The sequence below is a fragment of the Tachypleus tridentatus genome, chromosome 6 (assembly GCF_004210375.1).
Source record: "Tachypleus tridentatus isolate NWPU-2018 chromosome 6, ASM421037v1, whole genome shotgun sequence".
Classification (NCBI taxonomy): domain Eukaryota; kingdom Metazoa; phylum Arthropoda; class Merostomata; order Xiphosura; family Limulidae; genus Tachypleus; species Tachypleus tridentatus.
The window spans coordinates 38,588,223-38,596,652 of record NC_134830.1 but is presented as its reverse complement, the minus strand read 5'-3'; the positions used below and the strand labels follow the sequence as shown (position 1 = coordinate 38,596,652).

Genomic DNA, 8,430 nt, shown 5'->3' with positions numbered 1-8,430 from the left:
TAGAGACTCTTGATATTACTTTTATAAATTGTTGTGATGTTTCAGATCATTATACGTTAATACTGTCTTTTCTGTACGAGTAATTCCATCAAAGTTTATTACAAGACAATAAAAGGCTAATGGTAACACAATGAAACTTTTAACCTTGCTTCAAGCGGTGTTAATTATAGGTGGAGAATCAAATGTTGATTCACGATTTTCTCTTTTTGTAAGCACTGTTTTAAATTTTACAAGGAACATAAGATTAAATTCGCAACCAGCATCTCTTCAACCACCAGTTCCAAAACCATCCTTTATAAGATTTGGAAGGTCAACGGGAAGTACACTTTCCATCTTCCTCTACAATGGCCAGGAAATTGCTGATGTACAGAACATTGTTGAAATCTTTCCTTGTGCAACCAGCACTTATGTTTCTTCCATTGCCAAATTGACCATTAAGTATTGGATAGCGAGATCGCCTCTTTCCTCTAAGGCGATTGTTTCTGTGACTATAACTGCCCCTTTACACAGATGGAACTCAAACTTGCTTTCAATTGGTCTTACAGTACATCAGCCAGATCTAATGATGTTCACTATGAGGTATGGTGTCATCTCTTTCCTGTCTCTCTTGCTATTCTCCTGTTTGTTTTTAACTATATGTGTCAGAAGAATGTTTTTATCATACTTGCCTCCAGGCTATTATCCTTTCTTTCTTATACCTGGAAAGGATCCCAAGATTTCCTATAATTATCATTCATTTGCTTCGACTAGCTGTTTCGGTAAAGTTTTAGAGAATAAGGTTAATGCTCGTCTTCTTTGGTTCATCGAATCAAATAACCACCTCTCTCCCACCCAATGTAGCTTCGAAAGACAGTGCTCCACATAAATCACCTGATTCAACTTGAAACTCGACTCAAGAAAGCTTTCCTCAAGAGAGAACATCTTGTTTCCTTGTTCTTTTAACCGGACCTCCACTCATTTAGGTCGCATAGTAATTTATCCATTTTTATTTAGAACATTTTACTGGACAGGTGATTTCAACTCCGTATGTGTTCGAGACTTTACTGTTATTTTCCACAGGAACTTGGCGCTCCACAGCCACGTCTAAGTATCCCAATTATCAGTGTCAAGATTGGTGATAGCTCTACACAACTTCCTCCTACTGTTGCAAATGGGATCTGTTGACAACTTCCACATCTCGTGTCGGTCGTCTAACGTGATATTTACTGATCAGCAGTTTCAGACTGCCCTCAATCTGTTTTTGAAGTGGATCACAGCAAACAGTTTTATCTTTTCTTTCTCCAAATCTTTTTGCATGCACGTTTATTATCAACGGGGTATACACCGTACTGGTCATGTTTTTCTTTTCATGGCCCCTGAGGCAATGTTCTTGGGGTTCATCTATTACTGTAAGTTTACTTTCATTCCTCACATCAAACAGCGAAACGCAAGAATACAAGGACACTGTATATCATCTAGGTCCTCTCTTCCATCTCTTGAGGAGTAGATCAATGTTTTATGCTAATGATCTATCGTGCCTTCATTTTCTCCAAGCTGGACTACATGTCTCCAGTCTATGGTTCTAGTAAACTTGGGTTTTGATTATCCTCGCCCCATTCATCATCTATGGCTTCGGCTCTGCACAGGGGGCTTTCTACACTTCTTCAGTTCAGAGCTTATGCACTGAGTCCAGTGAACCTCCTCTTAACTTCGGCCGCTTGCAACTTTATTTACTGTAAGCTTCTAAACTTCGATCCTTACCAGAGCATTCCACCAGGAATTAGGTCTTCTTTTTTAGTGGGCTATGTTCTTTCAATATATACAATCTCATTCTTCCTTTTGAAGTTGGCTGAATTGGTTCTATCTTTGTCTCCACTGATCAACCCTTTATTACCACCCTCCCAACCGTGAACTTTCTTTGATTCCTATGAAGAAGGCGAATACTCCCAATAGGAAGTACGTCTTATGTTTGTCGAACATCTTTCGAACCATTCGGTGTTTTTTTTTTATCCACTCTATAATTTCTGTGTTCACTGAAGAGTTGTATGCCATTTACTGGATTACGTAAAATATGCAGTACTCCAATATTACTATATACAAAACTATAGTAGCTTTCTACTAGATCCTGAATCTCTTCAGGCTAGTTCTGACCATATTCTCGTCGATATTCGAAAACGACTGGTCCATTTTATTATTTTCTGTTTCTATCTGTTTTATTTGGATACCAGGCCACGTCAGTATTCGCGGGAACGAGCTCGCTAACATCGCAACTAAGTTCGTCTGCTGTGGTGCCGTTACGGCCGTGCCTGTTCCATATATGGACTGAAGTGCTCTATTAAAGTCTCGGCTTTACGCTGGCAGCCAGTCGATTTGGATTGAGATATGTGATAAGTTTTCCAGATCAAACCTTCTGTTTCTCTTTGTTTGTCTTCTTTCCGTAATGATTGGAAAGAGAAAGTTGTCGTGGCTAGGCTACACATTGATCCTAGTTTTAAAACCCACTGTATTCTTTTATCTGGGCGTGGTCAACAAATGTGTGATCTTTTTAAAACTCAAGCCAAAATATCCCACATCGTTCTATTGTGCCGTTTTTAAAGTCTGAGCTAAGACACTATTTTACATATATGTTTTATAAACGTTTAGCTCTCACTTTGGATAGTGTCTTTGGCGATGGTGACACTATCAAGCATAATGGTAATTTTACTAGCTATTGGCCTTTTTAATTCTTTTGTATGAATTTTACAGATTCTTTAGTTTTAACTCCATCTATTTCTTCATTTTATAACAATTTTACTTTTATGGCTTTTAACAGTTATTTATAGTAGATACCCTAGCTGCTTTGCGCTAATAATTGCCAAATAAAACCAGCTACTGTCTGTTCTAAAATAGTGAACAATGAGTTATTTTTAACAGATACCTCTCTTGTTGACAACTGCCTAGTTTTAAATACTTGTAAATCACAATATACGATTATATGAAGGAAATAACTAAATGTTTTACATTTTTAAGGAAATATACTATCCAGAGTAGATTCGAAAAACGTTCTTCGAGAAATTATTCAGAATAACTTCAAATGGGAGGGGTATATTAAAATTATCTCGAAACACTCTGTGCAGGAGGGTTTTTCCTTTATCAAATTTATTATGTCAACAGTCACATGAGTTATTGTTTAGGTGTTTGGGGCTTAAATTTTAATGCATCAAGACCATTCTGGTTGTTACAAAAGAGTGTATTAAGACTTATGATAGGCCTTCTTTAGGGAGTATTGGTTTTAAAAAAGAGTATAAAAGATATTGACCTTTAACTATTTATGAAGTCCATGTTCACCACTAAATTTGTATTGCAAGATATATTATAATACTTAAAATAGAAATGAATTTGTTAATCTGTTCTAAAAAATAGATGACATTCGTTTCTTCGTAGAAATATGTATTACTGTACAAGGAGCATTTCTATTCGATTTTGGGTTTTAAGATTTTATCATTTGGCTACAGTGATTTTAATCATATTGAATCATGATGTTTCGTCTACATCAGGTATCAAGCTATTTAAAATAAAATTGTATTTAAACGTTATTCTATGTTTGGTTTAACATGTATGTAAATAGTTTATTTCATTGTTTTTACTGTTACTTATCCTTCTTTGTTGCAATTTATTTGTTAGATAACAGGAAAAGATAAACTTTATACCTTTTTGTTTGGGGTTAAACCTATCGAACTTAATAATAGATTCACAAATACCATAACAACAACAACTTTCACAGTAGGTTAGTTTTTATTTTAATAAATATGTCGCCTCAACCCAAAATATCCATTGTATGAGTCGTAACTATGTAATTATTCAAATTAAAGTTTTCTTTTGTAAAGGTTTTTGTTGTGGTAACATATGGAATTAATTTGTAACTTTGTTTTTGTTTGGGTTATATTAAACGTAAAGTTGCACAACTGGCCATCTGCTCCGAGTTCACCACAGGGGGAAATCTTTTTGTGTTTTCAAACTCACCTTTGTACAGCCAGAAAAGAGAACTTTATCACAAATATTACAGGATGGAACAATTATAAAGAAAGTGTGCATTTAGATTCGACTTTCCCGTCACGGAGTGGTTCGATGTAGCCTGGTTGTTAAGGCGCTCGACTCGTAATCTCAGAGTCCCGGATTCAAATTCCGTCGTACCAAGCATGCTCGCCCTATCAGCCGTGGGGCATTATAATGTTCAGTCAATTCCACTATTCCTTGGTAAAAGAGTAGCCCAAGAGTTGATGGTGGGTAGTGATGACTAGCTACCTTTTTTCTGGTCTTGCACTGATAAATTAGGGGTGGATAGCCTTCCTGTGGCTTTGCGCGAAAATTCAAAAGAAACAAAACATTCTTGTTGTTCTAAACAACACTACTCATTTGTACTTTGTGTGTGTTTTCTTACAGTAAAACTAAATCGGGCTATTCGCTACGTCCCCCTAGAGGAATCGATTCCTTGATTTTAGCTTTGTATGTCCGTAGACTTACCGCTTTCTCAGCGAGGCACGATTTGTACTTTCTCTTGTATTTCTGTTTCTCTCAGAATTTTCACTAAATTACCTACTTTGTTATTTTATAACTAATTAACTTTAGTCACGGTATTAATTTATTTTGTAGTCGAAAAACAAATCAAAGTTTTGTAAAACATTTTTCTCTCTAAGTAAATGGTGAAGCAGAATTTGTCTCAAATGTTTAAAAATGACGTCACGTACTCACTTTAAACTGATACTCACATCTGTTTTTTAAATAAATACCGAAAACAAAACACGGTTTATCGTATTTAATCCATAAGTTCTATAGATTATAAAGCCTAATGTCGGAATTAGGCATTATGATGTCCAAGTTTCTATTTGTTCACTGCCTCCCTGAAAAGTGACATCGTATGTGAAATCAAAGGTTTATTATTTTGGCGAGCGTCATTAAAACTGTTACTTTTATTTAATTACTTGTACTAGACTATTAATAGGGTAAATCACGTACATATAACGTTACCAATAACGACACAAGTGTTTAGTTAATTATGACCACCAGCTGACCCTCCAGACAGGAAAATACGACAACCAGGCATTGACACCACTATCCTCTTACCTTCAAATACCTTCATCCACAATTATCACCGTCCCAAGTGTAATAGATTTTAGACATGTGTAGCAGAAACACCCTTACTATAAACGTTTATTAAACTAACAAAAAACAACAAAAACTAAATATTTTCTGCGACATCAGGTAAAGTGTACTCCGGATGGTAGGAATGTAACAAATGAAGATATAAATGTGTTAAATTAGCGCGTTGTTAACATTATGCAAAACATTATAAAATTGTTAATCACATAAAATGTACAATGTTGCAGAAAGGGTTTTTCGTTTTTTACGATGGAGGATGTCCTATTTATGGATCTTCGATTGTAAGCTAATTTGAATTAATTTTAACAATTTAATTTTCGGATTGTAGTTATTACTACGTGGCAAATGTACTACCTCGAATCTTCCTTCTGCTGTAGACCTGGTTTCCTCCATGATGAGCACGTGAAAGTCAAGTCTCCTAATCCACGAAAAAAATACGAAATAATAATTACAATTTAACGCTTCATTAACAACAGGAAACATAACGAAGCGTTAATACCAGTTACGTTTAATAACTGTTTATTAATAATTGAGTAACGTAACCTCTAAGTTTGTTATTAACTATCAGAAGGCACGGCATGACCACTTGATCAGGGCGTTTGACTCATAACATAAGGTTCGGGGTTTCAAATTCTCGTCTGTGGGGTCGTTATATTGTAATAGGGATTCCTACTGTTCTTTGGAAAAAGAGTAAAAAAGATTAGCTGTCTTCCGTCTAGTCTTATGCTGTTAAATTAGGGTCGACTAACGCAGATAGCCCTCGTGTAGTTTTGCGCAAAATTCAAAAACCAAACTTCTCTGAAATATTTTAAATTAAATATGGTTTCCACGACGTTTCATGTTATAAGAACTTTAGTAAAACTATTCTTCTCATAACACTGTAGAAATGCTATTCTATATCCAGCAATTTAAAATTTTTGGTGTTAACCATAACTTCATTTGTGTGTGTGTGTGTGTGAGCGTTGAACATTTTATGGTGTAATTATGAATCACCAGAATAGAACTTCTTTAGGGCTATCTTAGTTTAGCTATTATAACTAAATAAAAAGCGTTCGATATTTCAGAATGATGTGTTTTTTGAAACAAATATTCCATACCTTGTACGCCGTATCTGCTTATGGCAACCTTTAAAACATAAAGACGTACAAGTTTATATTGAGATCTCGTAGTTTCACGGTACTTCATATTACGAATGGTCTTTACCATTTTGTATCTAGACTTATTGAACTTACCTGTTTTTTTTTCTGACGTCGTGAATTATATAATGAATTATTATTTGAACTATATTTGTACGTCATGTAAAATGTTATGAAGGTCATGTGTTTTTCATTAAAACTTAGAATGGTATATAGAAAACAAAACTTACCTTTTCAGATATCTATTGGACTTAGTGTACAAGAAGTTACTATTTCAAATGTAAAGATAATTTAGGTATATGGTTAATTTGAGACAAAATCGCCTCAGCAAAAAGCAACAAGTTATAATTCAAACACCCTCTACTAGGTCAAATAGACGCGTTTCATGCCTATCTCCACCTCGCCATCCCTAATAGAACCATTTTAACTTCAGCTTATCGAAAAATCACTTGTATCAAGCAGTACAGCAGCAATTGGTGACTTAATAAAAGAAAAGAAAACACTTTGTCACAACTCTTCACGCAATTGCTTTTGAAATATATCACGTGTATCTACACAGTTATTTTTAGATAGTTAGCCTTCATCGTAGATCAATCTAAAAAATATCCAATATTTACCTAAACGAACAACACATGTATCGCTCTCGATAGCAACTACATTTTTCCATCTGTGTGATAAAATTAGTGTTTGTACCGAAAACAATTATCTGTATCGTGTGATTGTTTGTTGGACGTTATAAGTCTCATTAAATGTTTCAGTTGAACGTCACTTTAAGTGGAATATAAACATGTATCGTTTTTCTTCATTCTTATTCGCCATGTTTTTCCTTCTTGCGGTCTCCTACCCAGCAGTAGATATATTTGAGATAAACCATACGTTAGAATGTTTTATAAAAGCGTTAATAAAATTGAATAAAATCATAATGAATTTAGGAACTTTAAATTGACTGGTATTATAGAAGATTTAGATCAAGAAAGAGGGTCAAACAAGAAATTAGAATGTCTGAAAGGATCTATGAAACAAATTTTATCTGAAAACATAAAAATGAATAGCAAGTATATTTTAAAGTACATTAAGGGTAAACAAAATGTTCAATAGGGATAATCACACTTGAGGTAAGATAAATGCAGGCTTTGTATTTGACAATTATGAAATAGCTAGGTTATTAAATTCTGCTTTTTCTTCAATTTTTACTAATGAAGACTTCAGTATTCCTCATATTGAACAATTAATTGTTGAAAACAATATTGAACCAGACAACTGTATAAATCCTGAGCTTGATAAAATAAAATTGGGAAATTTTAAGAACAATAAGGCTCTTGGGCCAGATAATATTTCCCCGATAGTTTTAAAGGAGGTCAAGGATGGGACATTTGAACCACCAGCCACAATTTTTATAAGTTCTCGAACATTGGACAAGTACTAAGAGATTGGAAATTAGGTAATGTCTCTCCTATCTTCAGGTGAGGTAATAGAAGTTTTCCAGTAATTATACACTTATTATTATGATCTCAGTTGTGGAAAGTCTGATAAAAGATATTTTGCAAAATCATTTAACAAAGTATAGAATGTTATTGAATTGTCTACACGGTTCCACTGAGGAAAAATCATGCCTTACAAATCTTTTCTCATGGTACTGCACATGTAGATAAGGGTGTAAAGTGCCACATAAAATGCTTGAAAGGAACTTATCTCAAAAAGAGTGGAAGATAACTTAACTCATCTGATAGAAGAGTGGCTTGACGGAATAAAGCAGAGAGTTTATAAATGGAGTTCAATCAAATTGAAGAGATGTTGCAAGTGGAGTACCTCATGGCTCAGTCTTACGAACATTGCTCAATTGACATAGATGAAAGAATGGTCAATAAAGTGTTAAATTTGCTGATGATATCAAGGTCTTGTGTGTTACTAGCTGTGAAGAGGATGATGCTGCCTCACAAAAGGATTTAGATAATTTAGTGAGTTGGGTGAATAAGTAGTAGACAGGTTTTAATTATAATAAATGCAGGACGTTGAATGTAATTTATTATAATTAGAATTATAAGTATAATATAAATGGGAATAAACATAACAGTGTAATGATAGAAAAAGGTCTTGACAAGAACTGGCAATAACTGTTTTCTAGTATTACTTACAGGATATGATAACTAAGATAGACAAACAGGTTTCTCTTTGT

The 8,430-nt window shown here is 34.3% G+C and overlaps 1 long non-coding RNA gene across 1 annotated transcript; it reads right to left on the bottom strand.

The window, feature by feature from the left end:
- Positions 1 to 4,842: 4,842 nt before the first annotated feature.
- On the bottom strand, positions 4,843 to 6,324 carry LOC143254530 (uncharacterized). Its single transcript, XR_013030236.1, has 2 exons — positions 6,216 to 6,324; positions 4,843 to 5,536 (listed from the first exon to the last, which is right to left on the bottom strand). It is a non-coding gene; the product is annotated as an uncharacterized LOC143254530 (long non-coding RNA).
- Between the last annotated feature and the right edge of the window lie 2,106 nt (positions 6,325 to 8,430).